This window comes from Ursus maritimus, unplaced genomic scaffold, assembly GCF_017311325.1.
Source record: "Ursus maritimus isolate PB19 unplaced genomic scaffold, ASM1731132v1 scaffold_11, whole genome shotgun sequence".
Lineage (NCBI taxonomy): Eukaryota > Metazoa > Chordata > Mammalia > Carnivora > Ursidae > Ursus > Ursus maritimus.
In genome coordinates, this window is record NW_024423453.1 from 38,250,941 (window position 1) to 38,274,790 (window position 23,850).

At 37.7% G+C, this 23,850-nt stretch overlaps 1 protein-coding gene and 1 pseudogene across 1 annotated transcript in view; both read right to left on the minus strand.

Moving 5' to 3' along the window:
- Nucleotides 1-23,850, minus strand: part of IQCM (IQ motif containing M) — a 329,322-nt gene that overhangs the window by 94,387 nt on the left and 211,085 nt on the right. The gene's annotated exons all lie outside the window — the stretch shown is intronic.
- Nucleotides 15,135-18,331, minus strand: LOC121101895 (annotated as a pseudogene).

The window sequence follows — 23,850 nt, forward strand, 5'->3', positions numbered from 1 at the left end:
TATACTTATTAAGTCATCTGTGAATTCTTTGGAGATCTTTTAATGTTCTGTATCTGTGTTGCCCAAATGCACATCATGATTGGGTAGGGCTGGGATGAAGCATGAGAGTCTCCATTTCCAACATCAGCCCAAGTGACACCAGCATTGCTGAGATAGTGAACATTGAGTGAAAAGGTTCCCACGGGCTGCGTAGCTAACGCAAGGGAAGGGTCTTTTTCAGGAATAGACCATAATCAGAATAATGACACTTCCTCAGAAAGAAAATAACTCAGTCAAAATAATGACAAATAACAGTACAGAATGACAAGCCAGTCTGTTGTCTCACTGTCCATGTGTTTAATTTACTACTCTAAAGACAGGAGAAGGAAAAGAAGGCGCATTAGAGAGATGGATGAAAAACTACTCATCTCTTCCCATCTCCGCAACAGCACATACCACCTACAGGCAGTACACTGAAGTTAATTTTCAATAAAACAATAGAACAGTTTCCTACTGTTTGAATTTCTGTCTTTTATTTTCTTGTTTATCTTGCATGTGTCTTTTTCTGCATTTTCCACTCAGAGCTCATTAGTTATCATGGAAACAATGACTCTGGTGTGCATAAGGAATAGAGACATAAGTATTTTCAAGTGAGGCGAAGTGCCACAAATTACATTCAATTCTTAGAGCTGGGTTTACACCACAGTTGGACAGCAGCAAAATTAAATCAGAAATTAGACTGCTGAATTATTCTGGATTCAACTCTAGAAGGCAGGCTGCTAGTCTCTGCAGGAGAACATATGAATTTGAGCTGCAGAGAATGATTAGGCAATGTACAACACACTGGGACAAAATGGATTTGTAGGAGGAAGGGATAAATAAAAGTTCTCCATCTCCTTTCTACACATTTCAAAATATCCCTTTGGTGTCAGGAGTTGGAATTGTTGCATTAAAAAACCTGTTAATAAGAACTTAGAAAAATAGCATGATTTCCATCATTTAGAGAACAGCCTTTGGTTAAGGAAAATAATAAAGACATTCACATTATATAAAAATTCTATTTATATATGCAGGCAAGGTAAAGACTACTAAGCTGGAGGTGTCCAATGAAAATATGAACCTGATTCATTTAGTCATGATGACAAATGAAAATCAAAAAGAGCACTTTAAAATTAACTGCCATAAACAACAGGAATACACCTTACCCCTGCTATTAGCCATAATTGGGTTTTGGAAGGAAACAGAAGCCGAATGCAATATAGGTAATTAAAGAACAAGCTTTTGTTAACACTAGCAATCATGGGGTTGTGATTTTACAGAGTTGGAACCTATTAAGGTGCCCTGAAACTAGTCTATTTTTAAATAGGTAGTGTATTTCTCTTTCTTACAACACTAAAGTATAATCCTGGCTAACAGACAGGTCGTTTTCTATTCAAACTATTTACTATCCATTTAGGGCAAAGATGAGCATTTTTAGAATCCAAAATTACCATGGAAACCATATTCTTAATCCCTGAGGGCTGGGGAACAATTGGTTATGAAATCATGATGGCTAAATTACAAGTCCCTAAATAGTGCATTATTGTAACTACTATCTCAATACTAAGCATATGGGTTTTTATTTTGTTTCCCTTTAAAATGAACTCATTTTTTATAAGATGGCTCTATAACATATTAATTAGGTAACTTAAAGTAAATATGGCATTTCAAAATATGATGGCTGAGAATCAAAATTAAAATCATAATGAATATAAAAGAATGATTGTAATTGTCATGCCAGATGTTTAGCATTTTGGGAGAAATAACATAGACTTAGCTTTAAAAAAAATTTCAGAAGTAAAACATGAAAATAACACCAGTAGACCCAAGAAGTATAATCTTTTTAGATAGTTCCCAACCATGCTACTTGGAAAGAAAACCTGAATCTCAAAGGAGTAGCTCTTCAGATAAGAAATTAGAATAAACTGCACATTTCTTTCTATGTTGGGTACAAAAGCAGAACTATAAAGCTTTGTGGTATTCATCTTTTCCCTCTTTTATTGTATATGTGATATTGCTATTCAGCTAATTATAATGAACTATTGATCTCAGACTTTCATCATATACCATCCCACAGATAGGACACTTAACCATATCTCAGCATTCTGCTCTGCCTCATATTCTTAATCAGGGGCTGTTTAATTGCTGTTAAATCAGCCTTATTCTGAGATTATAATCTAATTCTACTAACTGGATTCTAGATGACATTCTCATAAATAAACCCTAGTCTTCATTTAAAAATCACTCCCAATCCAGCACTCAGATCTTTTCTGCCCCCTAACTTCACTAGAACTAAATTCTTAACATAGTATCTTGCATATTTCTGGTCTCCATCTAGAGTTAGAGTCTATCCTACTTTGATCTTGTTAGAGCTCTCTGGACTAGGCACCCAGCCCCTAAATTCTCTCTCTTGCCAGATTTGTCTGATTTCCCTGTCCTGACGTCTGATTATTGCCTGCTGTCATATCTTCAGATGCTATACCTTGCTTACCTACGGCAAGCCACTGGGCCTTTCTCATGCAGACTTAACTTACCTAATTGTATTTCCAGTGATTGTTTTTGATGGAACCTTTTGAGACTGCTTTGCCTGACCTGGGAGATCCACATGGTCTGTAGGTTCTAGATCTACATGATCAGAGCTACTTAACAACTTCCTGAGACGACGCAAAAGTTTTATTATCTGTGCTGCCCAATATGGTAGCCATTAGCAACATGTGGCCCTTCCGTATCTGAAATGTACTTAGTGTGACTAAGGCACTGAATTTTTAATTTTTAAATTTTTAATTAATTGGTTACCATTTTAGATAGCTCAGGTCCAAGTCCTCCCCTAACTTCTTGGTAGTTTACAAATAAAAATCATAATATAATGTTAAATAGGAATAGTTATGAAGTCTAGATGTAGGGTATAATACATTTACAGATACAGATAGAAGAAGATCATGACATTATTATTTTGTTTTTATCCTTCCCCCATTTCCATTATATCTGTGATACTAACCAGCCTGTGTAAGTACCCAAACCATTAATATAAGAATTGACAACATATTAAAGATGACATATAAAGAAAAAGGAGAAAGGATATTTAAATGCTAATCTTTATGCAATTTTCCATATGCTATTTGATATAAATAAAAAGAATATTCAATGAATAGTTTTACATTTGATTTTTTATTTTATTTTTTTAAGAAAAAATTTATTTGAGAAAGAGAGTGAGAGAGAGAGAGAAAGAAAGAGCACAAGCAGTGGGGAGAGCCAGAGGGGGAGAAAAAAGTAGATTCCCCCCTGAGCTGGGAGCCTGATGCAGGGCTTGATTCCAGGACCCCGAGATCCTGACCTGAGCTGAAGGCAGACGCTTAACCGACTGAGCCTCCCAGGCACCCCTACCTACACTTGATTTTGTAATCAATTACCTAATGAAAGGAGTGAAATATGTGGCTTGACAAGCACAGTTTATATAAATAATAAACAAGCTTTTAATTGGTCTTCAAGCTCCATATAAACTCTTGTGACATGGTCACTAAAAATAGAGCATTTCAGTATATAATGGGATGCTATTAGGAGCCAAAGGGAAAAACTGGAAACCAAGATTCACAAATGAGTAGAAACAAGAAGCTGATGTATTGCATTCTAAGTCTAGAAAGCTACAAGCTGTGGAGGCTTGCTGAAAGATGCATGCTGTGGAACCAGCTCTAATTCCGTTCAATGCCCACCTCACCGTAAAACTGCCACCACCGCTCGGAGAAATGAAGGTGCCTTTGAGGGAAGGCCACTGAAGGAAAGTTGTTCCTTCTCTTTACCTCCTTGTGGGAACCTCCCCAGAGTTAAATGAGAAAGATTCCAAAGAACTGGTTGTAAATAATGGAGGTCCCTTCAAGAAGCGGAAATTGACTTTTTGATTCTTAGTTGGCCATCTATTAGGCACTATTTTGTTGTTGTTGCTGCCATTTCTGTTCACTTATTTTTTATTATTATATTGTTAGCCAATACATAGTACATCGTTAGTTTTTGATGTAGTGTCCAACAATTCATTAGTTGCGTATAACACCCAGTGCTCATCACAACACATGCCCGACCTGCCTCTATGCTACTGCAGCAAAGGAAAGAACATTGAGGAGAGATGAAAAGCTACATGGTAGAGAACTGCCATGGGCAAAAGAAGGGCTGCTTTCTTATATCCCCAGTTTCCATGAGATCAAGGTACATAGATAGATTCAGGAAATGGGGGGCAGGGTGGATATGTTATCTGGTTTTGTCCAAAACCTTCAAACTAATCATGAAAACAGATTTGAGCATTAGAGTAATATATTAAGACACTAACAACTGAGAGATACGCAGATGGCATAGTCTAGCCTAGCAAAGGGCCATCAATGCCTATGGGGACTACTTGGGTGTGAGCCCTTCTGCAGTGAGTCCTTCTGAAGCTCTCACCATAGATACTGAGTCTCTATACAATAAGCTAGAATGGCAGACACACAGACCAAACCTGACACAGGCAGACAAATAAGGGTATCACTGCCTTACCTACCCAGACTCCTGCCCAACATTAGGATAGTAACTGCCTAGAAGAAGGAATGGAGAAGTGAAAATACATTGCAAGCCACTGGAGCCACAGTCAACACTGGGCAAGAAAAGCAGGGTCTTAGTTTCTGAGACTGAAAGTATAAAATTAGTTGGTCAGAGTCTTACCAAACCAGAATGAGGTGGTTTAAGAACTAGAAGTGACAGAAACATTATTGTATTATCCTGATACATAATTAATATAAATGCATTTCCAGCATAGAAAGGGATGTCAGTGGTTGATACCAGAGAGCCGGAGGTTCTTGTTAATATAAAATTATTTCATTTTACTCCCAAATGAGATGACATCCTTATATTAATCACTAGAGCTAAATCAGAAACATATACATAGGTATACGTATAGGTGCACGTGTGTGTGTTCATGTGTGCGTGTGTGTGTCACAGAAAAATGTGCCCAAACAGCAAGATAAGTAAAAAATATAGAATTCCCAGAAAAGAATGTAAGGACATTTGGGGAAAATGCAATGGTCTAGCACATAGGTCATGAAGTCTCAGAAGAAAAGAAGAGAGAGAATGAGATGAAATTCATAAATTTTCCAAAAGTTATTAAAAAAAATCGAACCAGAAATTCAGGAAGCACCAGGAAACCCAAGCAATATAAATACAAAGAAAATCATAGATAAGCACAGATAACGAATTTTCTAAAAAACAAAACCAAGATGTAAAAAAACAAAAACAAAAACACACAGAAAATGAACATTGACTGTATAAAAATAATGTTATATGAGATTTTTATAATTTAAAAAATTGCCACTCTAAACCACAAGGCAGATTGGAAGTGTTCTAACACATTACACTCTGAGAAATGGTGAAAGAGTCAATTGAGATTAAATATTAACAAGACAATATTCATGTTGTAATCTCTAAAAGAACCACAGAGAAAATGGAAGAGACAGTAGAGCTAACACAGGATAGAGAAGAAAACTGAAGAAAAAGCAAAAACAATCACAAATGATTCAACAATAGGGATAAAAGTGAATGTAGAACTAGTGGAACAAATAGAAAATGAGTAATGAGAAGAGAGATTTAGATACAAATGTATGGCAAGATATATGAAAGAGAAATAGCATAAATTATGCAGCTAACCAAGACTGTCACACTGGATAAAAACAAAAGCAAATTTCAAACCACTTCCAAAAGCCACATCGTAAATATCAGGACGCACAAAGCTTAAAAGAAAATACATGGAAAGAGATATGCCATTTAGCAATAACCAAAAATAAAAGGTACTGTAACTGTAATTACAATAAAATGAAACAAAATAAATTTTTGGCAAGGAGCATGACAGAGATACGGTGGAAAAATTCATAACGATAAAAAGTGTCAATCCATAAGTATGACAGGACAATTCTAAATTTACCTGCTACTGCTAAAATATAATTTATAAAGCAAAAATATCAATAAAACCCAAGGAGAAACAGACAAATCCATAATTATAACAGATTAAAAAATACCTATCTCAATCGATAGAATATTTACATAAAAATCGGTAAGATTATGGAAGATCTGAAAAACATAATTAACAAATTTGGTCTAAAATACTCATTCTTTTCAAATTGTGCATAGCACGTTTATCAAAAATGACCATATTTATTTTAGGCCATAAGGCAAATTTCAACACATGTTAAAGTGATAAAATAATTTGAAGTATGTTTTCTGACCACAGTGAAATTAAGCTAGAAATCAATATAACTTTTCTTAAAAAAGAGAACCAGTAAATCCACAAATGTTTGGGAATTAAGCAATGTACTTCCAAATGACCTATCAGTAAAACGGGTAAATCATCGATGATAAATGATCTATCAATAGATAGATCTCTATAGAAATTAGAATGCCTTTTGAATTGAATGATAATGAGAATACAGCATATCAAATGATATACAAATAGTAACAAGAAAATATTTGCAAGCTATGTAACAAAGGATTAATCTATAGAAGTTACTTAGAGCTCTAACAAGTCAACAAAAAAGACAATCTAATAAATAGAGAAAAAGTTAAAAAAAAATTATCAAGAAATTAACTGAAGAACTACAAATGGTTAATGAATATTTGAATAGGTCAACCTCATTTACAGAGAAGCACACATTGAAACAATGGAAATACAGTTTTGATCATCAGCTTTTCAAAAAAGTAAACCAATTGATAATATTGAATAAACTGGAATTAAAACCTAGGCTGACCCCATACATCCTTTTAACTGCCACAAACATTGCTTCAGTGAATCAGTCCTTACAGCAGATATGAACAATATTCATACACACACTTCTATCCCACTGGCTGGAACACAGCATCACCATCGGTGCTTCTTTGCCCAGCTCCCTCCTACTCGACCGCAAGCCCCAGGAGTGAACGAATTATGCAGCATGTATCATACAACCTGAGAGCAATCCTTCCTTGGCTCATAACAGGTGTAACAACAACAACAGGAGTGCCTGGATGGCGCAGTCGGTTAAGGGTCCAACTCCTGGCTTCAGCTCAGGTCAAGATCTCAGGGTCATGAGATCCAGCCCCGTGCTGAGCACAGAGTCTGCTTGAGCTTCTCTCTCCCTCTGCCTCTGCCCTCCCCCCCCCGCTCGTGCTCTCTTTCTCTCTCTAATAAATAAATCTTTAAAAAATAACAAAAACAACAATAATAATATTCAGTTGATTAGTGCTTAGTTTGCACTAACCGAAATGCTATAATCTGATCAAAGGAAATACCTATTTTGCTTTTTTTTTTTCTGCTTGGGTTGAAATGATACCTTCAATTCTACGCATTACACTTTTTGTAGAATTTTTAACAAGAGGAACATGACCAAAGGAGGGCTCCACAGAATACTGTAGACTGCTTATTGAAAAAGAGCTGGGGATGCTTATCTTTAAGCAGAACACAGAGGGCCATACTAGCTATCTACACAGGTCAGCAAGCGTACCAGAGGGAAGGATAGGTGAGATTTGACCCTGTAACTCCAGAACACAGAATTATGAGAAAAAGATGTGAGCTTCAGAGAGAGAACATAATGACATATTATTTAATAATTAGTGATGTTTGGACATGAAAATATTGTCACAGGCAATACTGTGCTCTCACAAGCTACATGGCCAGATAACCACCTTTCAGGAATTTTGACTAAGAGAGTAGATATCCAGAAAAATCTCTTCCCACATTGATATGCTATGACCTTAAATTTGGGAGAATATCTAAATAAGAGTATCGAGAGCCACATTATTAGAGGAAGAGAAAAGGCAGGATAAGAACCCTTAATTCATTTGTTTATTCATACTAACAACAAATACATACTGAGCTTATACTACGTGCCAGGTGCTGCTTTAAATTTTAGGGCATGTATCAGGGAACAAGACAGACAAAGATCACTGTTATGGGATACAGTGATAAATAACATGATAAATAAGGGTATTCATATGTGTTTCAGTTAGGATCTCAGATAGAAAATAGATGACATACTTAATGAAAAGTTTAATAAAAAAACTACTTAAAACAAAAGTTAAGGTCAAGGTTCAGGGAAGCCAACAAGCGGTAGTGCATGATCCCAGGGCTAACAACTTCAGGGAGGTGTTATACCAGCAGGCCTGATGGAACCAGAGAAGGGCACAGTTATCAAAACTCATAAAGGGCCATATGGCAGGAGTTACAGATTTCAGTAGAGCAAAGCAGCCAATGGACGGAGACACAGCAGGGAAGGAGCTGGGGAAATAAATACCCCGCCTCATTGCCCTTTGGCCTCTGATCTAGTGCTGTTGCCTCCTGTTGAGGACATACAACTGAAACCCAAAGGACCAGGGAGCCTGCTGATACAGTTCATACATTTCATCACCCCAGGGCACAGAGCAGGGTGGAGAATGGCTCTGAGGGAGCAAATGAAAAACAGCCAGGATGGCATGTTAGAAGGTAGTAAGTATGGAAAGTAGTAATAAGAATGACAGAGTAGGGCAAGGGGGATAAGGAGCACAGGGATCAGGAGAGGATGTTGCACAATAAAGGGGTCAGAGTAGACAGAAGTGAGAAGGTATCATTTGAACTAAGACTTGAAAGAGATAGGGAAGTTAGCCAGGTGAATATCTGGGTAGAAAGGGCTCCAGGAAGAAGAAATGGTTGGTGCATGGCAGCTGTGTTAAAAAAAAAACAAAACCAACAAGGCAGCCAGTGTGATAGAGATGTGTGAGTGATGAGGAAATCAGTAAGAAATGGAGACAGTATTTCGGGGAAGGGGGGCAGATAATACATGGTTTTAATGGCTTTTGAAAGGGTTTTGGTCTTTACTGAGCAAAATCGGGAAACTAATGAAGTTTTGACCAGAGTAAAGACACAACCTGACAAATTTTTAACAGATCATTCTGATTGCTGTGTTGGAAACAGACTGTGGCAGGGAGAGGCAAGGGTAGCAACAGAGCAGTGTGCGAAGATGCTACTGCAGTTATCCAAGTGAGATGATGCTCGGACCAGGTTCTGGCACCAGAGATAAGTAGTAGTTACATATAATTGAAGGAACAGCCAAAAGAATTTTCTGACAGGTTAGATGTGGGAGTGAGACAAAGAGAGGAGTCAAGGATGTCCCCAATATTCAGAGCCTTAGAGCAAGGAGAAGGATGCAATTGCCCTTAATAACAATGGGAAGAATGTACGTAGGGCCAATTTGAACCAGAAGATCAGGAGTTTATTTTGGCTATGTTGCATCTAGAGAATCAAGTAGACCTCTGAGTGGAGATATTGACTAGGCGGATACATAAACAAGCCTAGAATTGGGAGAGGGGTCAGGACCAGATATAGAAGTTTGGGAGTGGTCAACATACATGTGATATTTAAAGCCAAGAAATGAAAGAGATCATGAAGATAGTAAGTATAAACAGAGGAGGGAAGAGGACTAAGGACTGAGGCTTGGGGGATTGCAACAGTAAGGTGGTAGGGAGACAATGAGGAATCAGCGAAGGAGGAAAAACCAGAGAGAGGAGGGAAACCAAGAGATGTTTTTGAACAACCACAACTAAGTCTATCTAGGAGAAGGGATGACCAGCTCTTGGAAATGCTGCCAGTAAACCAAGTAAGATGATAACTGGAATTGGCAAAATGGAGGTTATTGGTGGCGTTGACAAGAATAGTTTGGGTGGAGGAATGGGAGAAGGTGAGTGTGAGAGCCTGACAATAGTGGATTTAAAAGAGAATAAGAGGAGAGGTCTCAAAGACGGTATGTGTAGACAATTCAAGAAATTTTGTGCAAAAGAAGTAACTGACAGAGAAAGAAAGCTGTTTGTTTGTTTGTTTCTTTGTTTGGGTTTTGTTTGTTTGTTTGTTTAATCTGGGAGAAATGGCAGCATGTCTGTATACTGATGGGAGATACCCAGTAAAAAAGAAGACTGACGATTTGGAGAGAGAGGTGAGAATTCCTGGAGAGATGTCATGAAGACGGCGAGATGGGCGTGGATGTAGGGCACAACCGAACGGGCCAACTTCAGACTGGAACACGAACCAACTGTGCGTCTAGAAGAGCAACAGGAAGCCAGGGAAGGAGATGCAAACAACACAGGCATAGACATTCCTTGTGAGGAATGATGCATTCGCCTATTTACTTGACATAAAAAAAAATTCCAAATCAATCTCCGTTTCCTTACTTAAGGTCCGTAGTGTGGCAAGAGGTGCATAGGTTCTCTATGAAGAGTGAGGACTGCGGTGCCTGGGTGGCTCAGTCGTTAAACATTTGCCTTCGGCTCAGGTCATGATCCCAGGGTCCTGGGATTGAGTCCCACACTGGGCTCCCTGCTCAGCGGAAGCCTGTTTCTTCCTCTCCCACTCCCCCTGCTTGTGTTCCCTTTCTCTCCCTGCCTCACTCTCTGTCAAATAAATAAATAAAATCTTTAAAAAAGAGTGAAGATTTATATCACAATGTGAAATTAGGTTAATTTATGGGTAAGCTGACTTTATCATGAAGTCAGAAAGTGATCAAAACATTAAGTCTTAAGTGACCAGTGGTAGGAGTAGGCGGTGTGAATTCCAGTGTAGTCACTCCCTAAGTCCACTCAAAGGCAAGAAGAGTCTGAGGACTAGAAGTTTGTATCACTGCATTCTTTCTAACCTGGAAAAAAGAATAAATTGCTAATTGTCTTGAAAAGTCCAAAATGTCAGATTTCAGGTATCTTCTGTCAGACTAGATTTAGTCTAAGCTAAACGGAGAGAAATTTCCTTATTTTTTTCCTTTAAATCAGTTACAGGAAACCTTATGAGCCAGAGAGGGGAAAGAAAGCAGAGAGAGGGTGAGCCTCCCTGCCCAGCAGACCCCGGATCCGTCTCCCATCAGTGGCACTGAGTCCTACTGCTCTTTAATTACATTCCTATTAGTACAATAACAGCAACCTTCCACTTGAATAGCCTTTTACAATTCAAAAGGCTTTGTACTACATTAAATGAAATTTAAGTTGAAAGGAGTCTCACAATAGAGGAAAGACAGAAACCTGGCCTCTGGGAAGACAGCTGGCTTCATAGAAGCTTCTATGCCATCAGCACTGCCCTATATTATATTCTCTTCCTTTTCATTTAATCACATACCAAAGACAAGAATTTCAGGGGAAAATAAACAGTAATAGATCGTACCCCCATCAAAAGACATTGTTTGTGAAATATGGCTGTGTTCATAAAATGAAAACTAAGGGTCTGAATGTCCTTCCTGCCATCTTTGATTAAATCCATTGATGATATTCATTTGATGCTTATCTTAGACCACTTTTTTTTTTAATTAGACTATTTTCTACTAAGGCTTTTTATTCATGTCTCAGCTAAACCTGAGCCAAAACTGACCTTTAGGCATTTTCTGATGAACTGTTATTCCCCAGGGGCTTATTAACAAGAGCTGATATGCACATGCATAAGGGAGCCTGGAAAGAAGAAATGTGTCTCTGCTGAGAAGGGGAAGAAATGCAAATAACCAGGAGGTGGGCATTTACTGGGTATTTACTTCGTACCATACATTGTGTTGGGAACTTGGGATGTCTAAGGACGCAAATCAGACATGGGTGTGAGCAGCAGCCTCAAATGACGCAGACTTCTGAAAACAAAATCATTTGTAAGAAGGATTTATGGTCTGCAAGCAAAAGTGGGATGTCAGGACATTTCAACCCCATATCTTGTTCTGAGTCCTCTGGCTCTTAAAAAAAACAAAGAGCCAATACATGAAAAGGCAGAGAACTGGCATCTTTCGGGGAGGGCCGTATTTATATTACAGCCAGGGTCAGATGGTTGGGGACCAGCAGTTCCAAGGGCACAGTGGAATAATTCAGGCCATCGGAAAGTGAGAGGAGATGGATCAGGGAAAGGGAAGTAAAACATTACTGGAATGAAACATGTACTTTGGACGTTGACAGATGACCGGAAGAATTTGTTCATTTACTTAACATTTTAACAAAGATTAAGCATCCATATGTTCCAGGGCTTGAGGATCCAGGCGAGGCCTTAAAGAAGCAGGTCCTTCCCTTCACTGAGGAGTAGAAGTTGCGTGGTTAGTGGCATAGACTAGGGCCTGGCTCCATGAGTTTCAATTCTGGCTACAATAGCTATTAGCTGTCTGACCTTGGGCAAGTTACTTGACATTTCTAAGCTTTGACCGTCTTATCTGTAAAATATAATACACCTTCCTAATAAGCTCGAGGATTGTGTGAGTTAGTCTACGTGAAACATTTAGGACATTCCCTAGAACATAGGAAGTACTATACACAAGAAACAACAGCAACAAAAATGGTAAACTTGATAATTCCAGATAGCAGAGATGCTATGGAGGGATTAGAAAAAGAGAGAGTTAGCCATGTAGAAAGTTCTGGGCCCCTTACTGAGATAGCGAAGAATGGAGGGTTGTGGAATCTCATTGCCTGGGTTCAGGTCCTGAGCCTGCATCTTCAAATGTCTGACCACAGGCAAATGTCTTAAACTGTGTGTGTCCGTTTATTAATCTCTAAAATGAGAAAAATGATAATATTTATCTCCTGGAATGTTTTGGAGAATTAGATAAGTAAACACCTGTAAGTTACTTAGAACAGTACCAAGAATGGAACTAGTATTCAATAAGTATTATTATTATTATTATTATTATTATTATTATTTTAGATAAAGGGAGAAGCATGGGAAAAGCCTGAGGCACATTTGGAACACAGAGGGAAGGCCATCATGACTGGAAGTTAGGGAGTCAGAGTTTCAATAGCCTTTGAGAAGAGATGGGCAGCAGCCCTCGTGGCCACAAAACTTGTCCTTCTTGTCTAGATACTGGCAGATGCAAGACTGTATACACTCCAGATGCTGGATATAGACCCTGCGGATCCTGCATTCTGACAGTCTGCATCTGTTTTCCAGCCTGGAGCCAGAGTCGGTGGACCTCTATACAGCAGGGGACTGCAGAGCATTATGACGCACGGGGCACGAGCCTGCAGCCTAAGTACCAGCTCACAAGAATGTCATGACACATAATTAGCAAGACGGACAGTCTTCCCATTAAGGCACAAAATGCAACATTCTGGCTCAGACAATATAGCATGTTTGGTACCGCTTGAGTTCTGTAGCTTCAGACCACCAGGAGACACAGTCATGAGCAATTTCACAGAGAATACAGCAGCAAGGAATAGCATCATAGCCTGAGCCTTCCTCAGGGGAGTTGAGAATGAAAGGAGAAGACAAATGTTCATACGCATGAGGATCTATGAAGTCCCTCTCGGGCCTCCCAGAAAATACTGGGTGAGATTTCTTGAAAGTATGGAACTCCCTGGAATCAGTTCAGCTTACAATTAGGGGAAATTTGTGTATTAACATGAACGTGATTTCATTTGCACTTACAGGTTAATGATGACTAGGGATATTTGGAACATATATGCCTGTTATTTTTTCCAGATACAATGTAGCCTCCTAGAGTGCAGGGACTCTGTGTCCTAACTCCTAATAAAGAACCCATTTGATAAATATTAGTTGATGATGATCAAGGTGAGTCTTAGCTTCAACAGAATCAAATGAGGCAAGGATTCTAGATCTTAGACGTGAAGAGCGATGCAGTTTCACTCTGCCTCAAAATATGGACAAGTGTTGCTGGAGAGAAAATATCACATTAAGAATAGAAAACTCTCCAGAGTATAACAGGAGTAATTAATATTTGAATGACTTAATGCTGATGACTGGTCACATGGACACTATTAGCTAAAGTATCAGGTAGAAATGCCACACGATGAACTATATTTTTCATAAGTGTTCATCCCAAATGGTATGGTGTGTAGAGGAAAAAACCAGGGTAGATGCCATAGGTCCCGACGCTGTCACATGGCCTAAGTATGGTATTTGGGGCATGTCACTTAAATTTTAAGATAATGATGACTATAATTATAAACTTGTATCATTTGGGGGAATTTACTATATGGTAGTCACTGTTCTAAGGGCTTAACACCTACCTAACAAATACATTTGATCTTACTAGCAACTCTGAGAGGCATTCGTTGTTTCCATTTAAGGAAGATGATCCTGGGAAACAGATGGGTAAAGTAACATTCACAGGTCACACGATGTTAAGTGGCAGAGCCAAGTTAAGAATCGAGGGAGTCCCCGGTTCTTTTTCTTCCTTTCCTTTCCTAAAGCCATTAGGTGAGAATAAGCATGGTAGGCATTCACACCAGGCAGGGGGAGCCACAGTGCCCTGCCTGTCATGGGGCGATGGAGTGAAAACTCTGGACAGAACCAGGAGGATGTCCTCAGACAGCAGCCTGACACAGGCTCCCAAGTGAACGGAGGAAGGCGGCCACGTGCAGGGAGCCCCAGACAATGCCCAAGAGATCGTGCCAAAACCTGATCTCAAAGAGCGCCCAGATCTTCTGGAAAAACAACTGCCACAGATGAAACAAGATGATACCCAGAAAGATAAAGTATACAGAAACATTAGATAATGTATAAAGTATAAACACCAATAGACCTGCAATTAAAGGCCACTTTAGGCTGGTGATGGGTATTGAGGGCACGTATTGCATGGTGCACGCAAGTAATGAATCATGGAACTTTACATCAAAAACTAGGGATGTACTGTATGGTGACTAACATAATAAAAAATGTTATTATAAAAAAATAATAAAGACCACTTTCAGATATTAAAGGAGGATCTTCCTATGATTATTAACATGGAAAGGTGTTTTGTTCAATCCTCATAAGCATTATTAATATCCCATTGGTGGAACCACCTTTCAACAGTGTGATTTAAAAAGTGCTCTTAAGGAACATCTGGGTGGCTCAGTCTGCCTTCGGCTCAGGTCATGATCCCAGGATGGAGCCCTGTATCGGGCTCCCTGATGAGCAGGGAGCCTGCTTCTCCCTCTGCCATTCCCCTGCTTGTGCTCTCTCTCTCTCTAGCAAATAAATAAAATCCTTAAAAAAAAAAAAATAAAAATAAACAGTGCTCTTAAAAGACAGATAAATATAAAGATTTAAGAATTTTTTTCTTTAATATAATTTATTTTTTTATTTATTTTCCTGACTGGAGTGGATTTTATTTCTGTAGCATAGGCCACGTAAGGTTAATCTTTAAAATGAGCTCTCAGTGGTGTGGTGACTCTCTTTCTGCAGAGGGCTGAAGCATCCCAAACTCTCAGGGGGCCAGGTTGAGGTGTAAGGTATACTGGGTTAGTCACGGTGCTGGAGATTCCTGTATGTGGTGGTGTTGACCAGTTAGGTGGGGCCGGCAGCTTGAGGGGGCTTTTTTGGTGGACTTTGTTTCTTGGGATACAGCAGCAGTCCCTTTCCATTCTTTCCTGATTCTGCAGAGAGAGGAACTATGGGAGCAAGTCCCCAAAACACTCGTGCTTCTAGAAGCACAGTCTTCAGCAGTCTGGACTGTCCTTGCCACAGCAGAAGAGAGGTGGCCGTGATGGGGACACCGGGGCAGGCCCAACACTTGATTCATTTAACATATAAGATTCTTTATAAGAGTTTATCGGTATTGCTATAATGTTAATTATGTCAATGCCTGTATTGACATATAAAAAATATATTTATCTACTACAATATTTATCTACTACAAAGAAAGGCATTCAGAAATGCCAGAAATATTAATTTGTCTCACAAATATTTACCAATAAGCCAGGACCAAAAGAAATATCCTGATTGTAAAACAGGCATTAAAGAAATGAGGGTTATGCTAAAATAAGCAAACTAATTTCAAGATGATAAAAGTTCTGTCTATGAGATTTTTTAACTTCTCAAAAATACATTTGGGATAGACTAGGAAGTGGAAAACAACCAAATTCTGAAATATCTCAATTCATTTTCATATAAATGGCATTTCTGGTCAAGAACATAAATGACTACATTCTGAGAAGCTGTTAACACAATCTTTCCAGATATATCATGTCCATAATAACAAACCTTATAGTGCTATTTTTGAGGTTGTGTCTTAATATACAGACTATATAGACCATGTTAGAGAGCGTAAAGAGAAAGGTGACAACATTCTCCATAGGTACTGAAAAGAGGCAGCTGTGACCAAAAAGGCTCCATTCTGTGCTTTATTTTGTGGTGTTTTGTGAACTATGTGAATTCTAGAAAAAACAGAGGAGGCAGAATAGGTAGTCTAACATAATTTCCAAGAAGAGAAAAAGTAATGGAAGACACTTTCTCTCGAAAGGTAACACCAGCTGATAATGAATGTGGAACCTTGAAAAAGTGGGTAGTCTTTTTTTCTACAGGACAGTGAGAAGGTGGGACTTTGGATGGCACGAATGGCTATGTAAAAACAGAGCAGTAATTTGCAATATTTTTACTAAAACTATAAATCAAACAAATTCTAATGATTTATAATGAATGGCTCAAGATTTCATCCAGCTAAAAGACTTGGATGATCTAGCCCTCTCCAAATACATTTGGAATGGAGATTTAATTGGCTGTTCTATTTAGAGTCTGTGCTATTGAAAAAGGCTTTTATCAACATCAAATGGGCAAAGTAACATAATTCAACAAGCAAGCAAGTAATGGAATGAAATTAAACAAAGGAAAACATACACCCACAAAGGTGAACTTAGTGTTGGAGGGCTTCAACTACATTTTTTTTTAACGCTGAATTAAACACAAAATGTCCAACATAGTCTTCCCAGCAAGTACATTATTTGTTGGAAGCCAGAATGCTGCTTCAATGCATTCTGATTCCTTATTTTGTTACATAATAATATGCTTAAAAAGCAACACATTGTGAGCTTGGGAGCTGTTAGGCATTTATTTACCATGGTGGGTTAATCTCATTCAGTGAGGTATAGAAACTCAATAATGAGTGCTACAGTATATAAGCTAATTGCTAGGATAAAACCAAATGAATAATTACTTAACTCCAGAATGAGGCCTGCGGGAATTTTTCTTTAATAAAGGTTTAATTCACCAGTGATAATGAATGCAATCTCACATACTACTGAATAACACCATTAGCATAATGGCTGTGATACAAAAACTATAATTAGAACTAAACAGAAACGTTAATTACAACCACCAAGGTACTGAATGAAATACTGTTGTTTAAGAAATTGACCTGCTTTGCTGTCATGCTTTATGGGTTCAAGGATATCTCTGTAATTAAATATATATATAAATAAATATGTATGTGCATATATATAGCCATCAAATAGAGGTTTTTTTTAAATCATCCCATTGGAATCCTTTTAAGTGTAATAAACATATTAATGAGAAATTGTCCAGAATTTGAAATATGAGCTAAACATAAAAATGATTAAAACCTTTGTTTTTTATCTTGATTAAATGCAAACATCAATATTTGTGTTAAAAAAAAATCCAATATTAGAGAGAGTAGGAGTCTCCAATTTTGCGTTTTACCGGTGTTAGCTCTGTGAATGCTAGAAAAGTAGTTACTAAAAATGAACAGATTAATAAAATGTGAAATATTACTATAATAAGTTAGAAAAATAAGTTGCATAATCAGTGAAAAAAGTCAAAGTACTAAACTAATGGTTCTAAAAAACTCAGCTGATTCTTAAAATTTTTTGAATTTCATTTATGTAAATATGTACATAACATTTAATTGCACATATAATAAAGGATTTCTGTATCCAGATAGATATATGTTGATAAGCATTTTGAAACCAAGCGTCACATTCTTGTCTCTATTAAACATCAAAAACAATAACAATAACCATAACAACCCTCTATTATTATATAGATACTTTCAGTGGGATATGCTTAGAAATACTATCAAAAAGAGAAAGTCACATGCCTCAAATATGTTTTTTTGCCTCCTCCAATGATATTAATTTTTCATAGTCTTTATTTTTAAGATAGAACTTCAAAAGAAAATAAAAATATCCTAGAAGCCAAATCAGTAAGACTGGAAACATGTATCCCTGGCTACTCTTTATCCCCTTCCTCCATTACTCAGTTTTAATGGAATGAATGTATCTCCCACTATTTTTCTATCAATCCGTTGCCTCCTTTACAATGCATTTTCCAAGAGTCCAACACAATTTTTGAGGTCACACTTGTATAGCATCTCCAGTGATGCACCTGGAAAGTGCCTTTCTTCTATCGGCTATCTCATAAAAACTCCATTCTTTAATGAAATATTACCTGGTAATAATTTGTACAACAGATGTATTTATCCTTCACAGAACTTACTACAATTTTCCGTGACTTGGACGATTGCTCACCACAGGTGGATTGCTCACCTGCAGATGCCCTGACGTTAGCCCATGAGGGAACAGGAGGGAGAAAGTATAGCTGAGATGCATCCTTTCCCATGCTGCTTCCTATCCTCTTACACTAATAAACTATATGAGTAGAACTGATGGTTTTTGTAAGTTTCTCTTTTGCCACCCAATATCCTGTGGAAACGTGTCTAAAACAATTACACCTGGATGGCCAGCTTTGACTTTGAAACTCCGGACTCAAATTGGAGGTTCTAATGAGTGACCACAACTCCTAAATAGGTCTTGGACCAAAGAAAGCTTCTCTCATATCAGGGAATGTCATCTTCTTGAACACTTTTGGATGGGTTACAGAATACAGAGTAGAAAGGGAGGAAAAGAGTACAATCTAGCAAATTGATGAGTCAAATCAACTCTGGCCCCAACGGGATGAGTGATCGCCCTCATTACTGAGATACTTATCTAAATACCTGGTGGGCAGTTCCAACCCAATGATATACAAACTAACCCCTGCTTAGTATTGGTCTGTACACATCTTCTTCCTCCTATTCCCTACCTCAGTTAATAGTAACACTACCAGCTACTAACACTATCAACTACCCAAATAGGAAATCCAGAAACTTTTCTTTACCTTGTTAAATACAACTGACTAACAACCTTAATCAACCTTTATCACCCTCAATAACTCTCTCATTTTTTCCTCATTAAGGGGAGGGTAAAGAAGAGAATAATAGTTTTCCTCCAACGAAGACTTGAGTGAGTTTTAATTTACCTTGAATTAAAAGAACTCTTTTTTAGATCCATGAAAAGCCAACATTAGGATTTTAAAAATAAGCATGATATTATCATTTTTGGAAAATGTGTCACCAACCGATGATCACAAATGTGGATTAAATACCAACAGTCCAACCAAGCGTGCATAGAAATGCCTTTTGTCATATTTTAACTCCCCAAAACACACACGCTGAAATTCCCTCTAAACGTACACAGTAAGAGAAATCCCAGGTTTCTCATAATAAGCAAGCCTACAATTTGCCTGTCTTTCTAAAGGAAGAGAAAGAGGAGGATCCTAATGGCTTCCAGCAATCAGTACTTTTACCCTTGGGTGATCTCTGCAGTTTGAGAATGCATGCACAGTCTGAAAACATTCACCTTGCTATGGACCTTGAACCATTCTGCAAATACATAGAAAAATAAATTAAATTAATTCAAGTGCTGTTGCTGCTGCTAACACTGTCCTTCATGAGGAGAAAAAAAAATAGGTGGGTGTGGGTAGGGAGTAGGACTACAGAGAAGGAAATTTGGAAATGGCACAAAAATCTACATTCTGCCTAGAGCTTACTGGCATATAAATTTCTTAAAAGGAGAATCATAATCAAACACAAACCATCTGTTTTGTTGTATAAAAATTAGCAACCATGGTTCCAGCATGTGGCTCTATCCAGATACAATGCTTTTCTTCCTTTTTATTTTTTGCATTTTCCACTTCATAATATATAAAAACTCCTGTCCAAACAGAGCCTGATACTACACCCACAATAAGATTCAGCCTCCTCTGTATTTTTAATTAACTTGGGCCCAGCAGTCGTTTTTAACAGCTAACATTTTGTGTGAGTTACAGTGTGCACACTGCTGAGACATAAATGCAAAGTAATCACTCTAATAAGTAGATATAAACATTTACAATAATTGCAACAAGTCTCTGCAACAAATAAGGGGATAGGAAGAAAAATAACCAGTGGTAAGGCAGGAAATAAGTTTCAATACAACTGCATGAGTACAAATGTCATTCAAAGCTCTGATCTTTTGTTGCGTTTAGTCATTTCAATACCCCAAAGTCACTAATGAGCTTGTACTTTCAATGCCAAAAAATGAGTACCCTGATTAAGAAACAAAAACAAAAACCAAGACTTCAATTTTTATGTTTGTGCCAAAGACACCAACAGAGAACTCAAGGCACTTGGGTGACTGCATCATTTCCCTAACACGGAGAAATTATAACACCTCAGTCCAGAACCAACCAGGGCAAGCCTTCAGCACTCTTTCTGCAAAGAACAATAGGCTGTAGGGTGAAAAGAAGCTGGACAGATGGGAAGGGCAGAGAAAATGCCAAAGGAGCAAGACAAGGTTGGAGAAGCAGGCAGTAGTCGGTGTGGAAAGTTTGGTAGGGCAGGATAAGGGAAACAGATATTATGCTAAACACAATGAAAACATGAGAGGGTTTTAAGCAAGGAAGCACCAGGACCTTCCTTATGTGTCTTAAAGGTTACCGTGACAGCAGGTTAAAGAATGCGGCAAAAGTGAAACCAAGAAACACCACCTATGGGCTATCACATTAGGATGTTCAGTCTTCAGGAATGGGACTGTAGATAGAAGCAGAAAGAACAGGTAGATCGAGGACAGGTATTAGAAGGAAAAATAAAGAAAAAGAAGAGACAAAGAATGAATCCTGGTTGGGACTTGGGCATACGGGAGAATAAGGATGCCATTCACAAAGACAGGGAATACAGGGACTAGGGAAAGAATAAAAGTTCATACAGAACTGAAGTCAACAATTTTCAGGTTTCTGATCTATACCAAGCACTGTCTACAATATACCATAGATATTGCCATTCCCTTTACTTAACAGCTTATAATCTGCTATGACAGAGAGACAAATACATATGTAACCATTGGAAAAGGATAGCTAACACATAAAATGTATCACGTGTGCACTAAGCACTAATGTAAAGTGCTTTATTCATTAAGTGCCACAAAAATTCATTTTACAAGTGAGTAAACTGGGGTCCAGAGAAGTAAAGTAGCAAGCTCACAGTCACCCAGCTGATAAATGTTAGAGCCAGGACTCAAACTGAGGCAGTTTGCTTCCAAAGGCTATGCTCTTAACCTTTTATCCCGCACAACTTTCGAAATGTATGCACATATGTGTACACACACACACACACACACACACACACACACACACACACACACTGAAAGCTCTATGGCAAAGGTATAATAGAATAAAGATCAATGTCAACTCTAAGCATCTGGGAATGCAGAAAAGCTACTCCAAGGAGCGCAGTGCAGGACAAGCCCTGATGGCTAGCTAAGTTTTTTTTACAGAAAGGAAGAGCTGTGTGGGGTTGTTAGCTAGGTAAAATGGCTAGAGGATCCAAGAAAACTTGAGAAATTACTTCCCTTCAGATACAAATTTATCTAAGTCAAGATTTGCCTAAAAACAATTGACACTGAAAGTGAATGTCTATCTATCCAAGCTGGTAGACCAGTTTGTCCAATAGTGGTGAGAATTTGATAGCTCATTACTTACATGATCCCTGAGTATGAGTGTTCTACCAGGTCAGAGGAGGAGATATTTAGCTGCATGAGATTAGGCTAATAGAACAGATGTGCAGTTTCCCTCTACAGGCCTTTGCACAGGGAAATGGAAACATCTTTAAGGAAGGGCCAGCAAGAGCTTTTCTAAACAGATTGTCACATGGGGAGGGCAGAGGGGTTGAGGGGGAGTTGATCACATCTTTTTTATCAAAGGTTATTTAGTTTGTTTCAATCCCTTGGTGATTGTGAGTAACGCTATAATGAACATGGGGGTGCAGATATCTCTTTGAGATACTAATTTCATTTCCTTCAGATATGGAAGGAATAGGATTGCTGGATAATATGACAGTTCTATTTTTAATGTTTTGAGGAAGCTCCATACTGTCTCCCATATGGCTATGCCAATGTACATTCCCACCAACAGCGTGTAAGGGTTCCCTTTTCTCCACATCTCACCAACATTTACTATCACTTGCTTTTCTGATAATAGCCATCCTAACAGGTATGAGGTAATATCTCCTTGTGGTTTTGATTTATATTTCCCTGATGATTAGTGATGTTGAACATCTTTTCATGTGCCTATTGGCCATCTGCATGTCTTCTTTAAAAAAAAAAAATGTCTATTCAGGCCCATTAAATCAGGGTATTTGTTTTCTTCCTACTGAGTTGTTTGAGTTCCTTTTTTTTTTTTTTTGACATTAAGCCCTTTTTAGGTGTATAGTTTTCAAATACTTTTTGCCATTCCATAGATTGTCTCTTCATTTTGTTGACTGTTTCCTTTGCTGTGCAAAAGTTTGTTTGTTTGTTTGTTTTTGAGGCAATCCCTTTGTCCAATTTTGCTTTTGTTGCCTGTGCTTCTGGGGTCATATCCAAAAAATCATTGCCCAGACTGATGTCAACAAATTATTTCCCTGTGTTATCTTCTAGTTGTTTTATAGCTTCAAGTCTTATTATTAAGCCTTTAATCCATTTTGAGTTGAGTTTTATATATGGTGTGAGGAGTTCAATTTCATCCTTCTGCATGTGGATGTCCAGTTTTCCCAACATCCTTTATCGAAGAAACTATCTTTTCCCCATTGTGTGCTCTCAGCACCTTTGTTAAAGATCAATTGACTATAAATGTGTGGATTTGTTTCTGGGCTCTCTGTTCATTCCAATGAGCTATACATCTGCTTTTATGCCAGTACCATACCATTTTGGTCAACTGAGCTGTGTAATATAATGTGGAATCAGGATGTGTGATGCCCTTAACTTTGTTCTTATTTCTCATGATTGCTTTTGCTATTTGGGATCTTTCATGGCTCTATATGAATCTTAGGAATGTTTTTTTTGTATTTCTGTGAAAAATGGAATTGTAATTTTGATAGGGATTGCCTTTAATCTGTAGATCTCTTTGGGTAGTATGGACATTTTAACAATATTCTTTTAATCCATGAGCACAGACTATACATTTATTTTTATCTTTTTAAATTTCTTTTATCAATGTCTTACCATTTTCAATGTATGATCTTTCACTTCCTTGGATAAATTTATTCCTAAGTATTTTATTTTTATGCTATTATAATTGAGATTGTTTTCTTAATTTCTTTTTTGGATAGTTTGTTGTTAGTATATAGAAATGCAACTGATTTTTATATATACAGATTTTGTATCCTGCAACTTTACTGAATTCATTCACTAGTTCTAAGAGTTTTTTGGTGGAGTCATCAGGGTTTTCTATATATAAGATCATGTTATCTGCAAGCAGATGATTTTATTTCTTCCCTTCTGATGTGGATGTGTTTAATTTCTTTATCTTACCTAATTGCTATGACTAGGACTTCCAGTACTACATTGAATAGAAATGGTGAGAGTGGGCATCCTTGTCTTGTTCCTGATCCCAAAGGAAAAGCTTTTAACTTTTCACCATTGAGTGTGATGTTGGAGTTTGTCATATATGGTCTTTATTATATTAAGGTATATTCCTTCTATACTTAATTTGTTGAGAGTTTTTATCATGAAAAGATGTTGAATTTGTCAAATGTTTTTTTCTGCATATAATGAAATGATCATATAATTTTTAACCTTCATTCTATTAATGTGGTGTATCACATTTATTGATTAGCATATGCTGAACCATCCTTGCATGGTGTATGATCTTTTTAATGTGCTCTTGAATTTGGTTTGCTAGTATTTGTTGAGGATTTTCACATCTATGCTTAGAAGAAATGGATAAATCCCTAGAAACATAAAAGTTACTAAGACTGAATCATCAAGTAATAGATTATGTGAACAGACCAATAACAAGCAAGGATA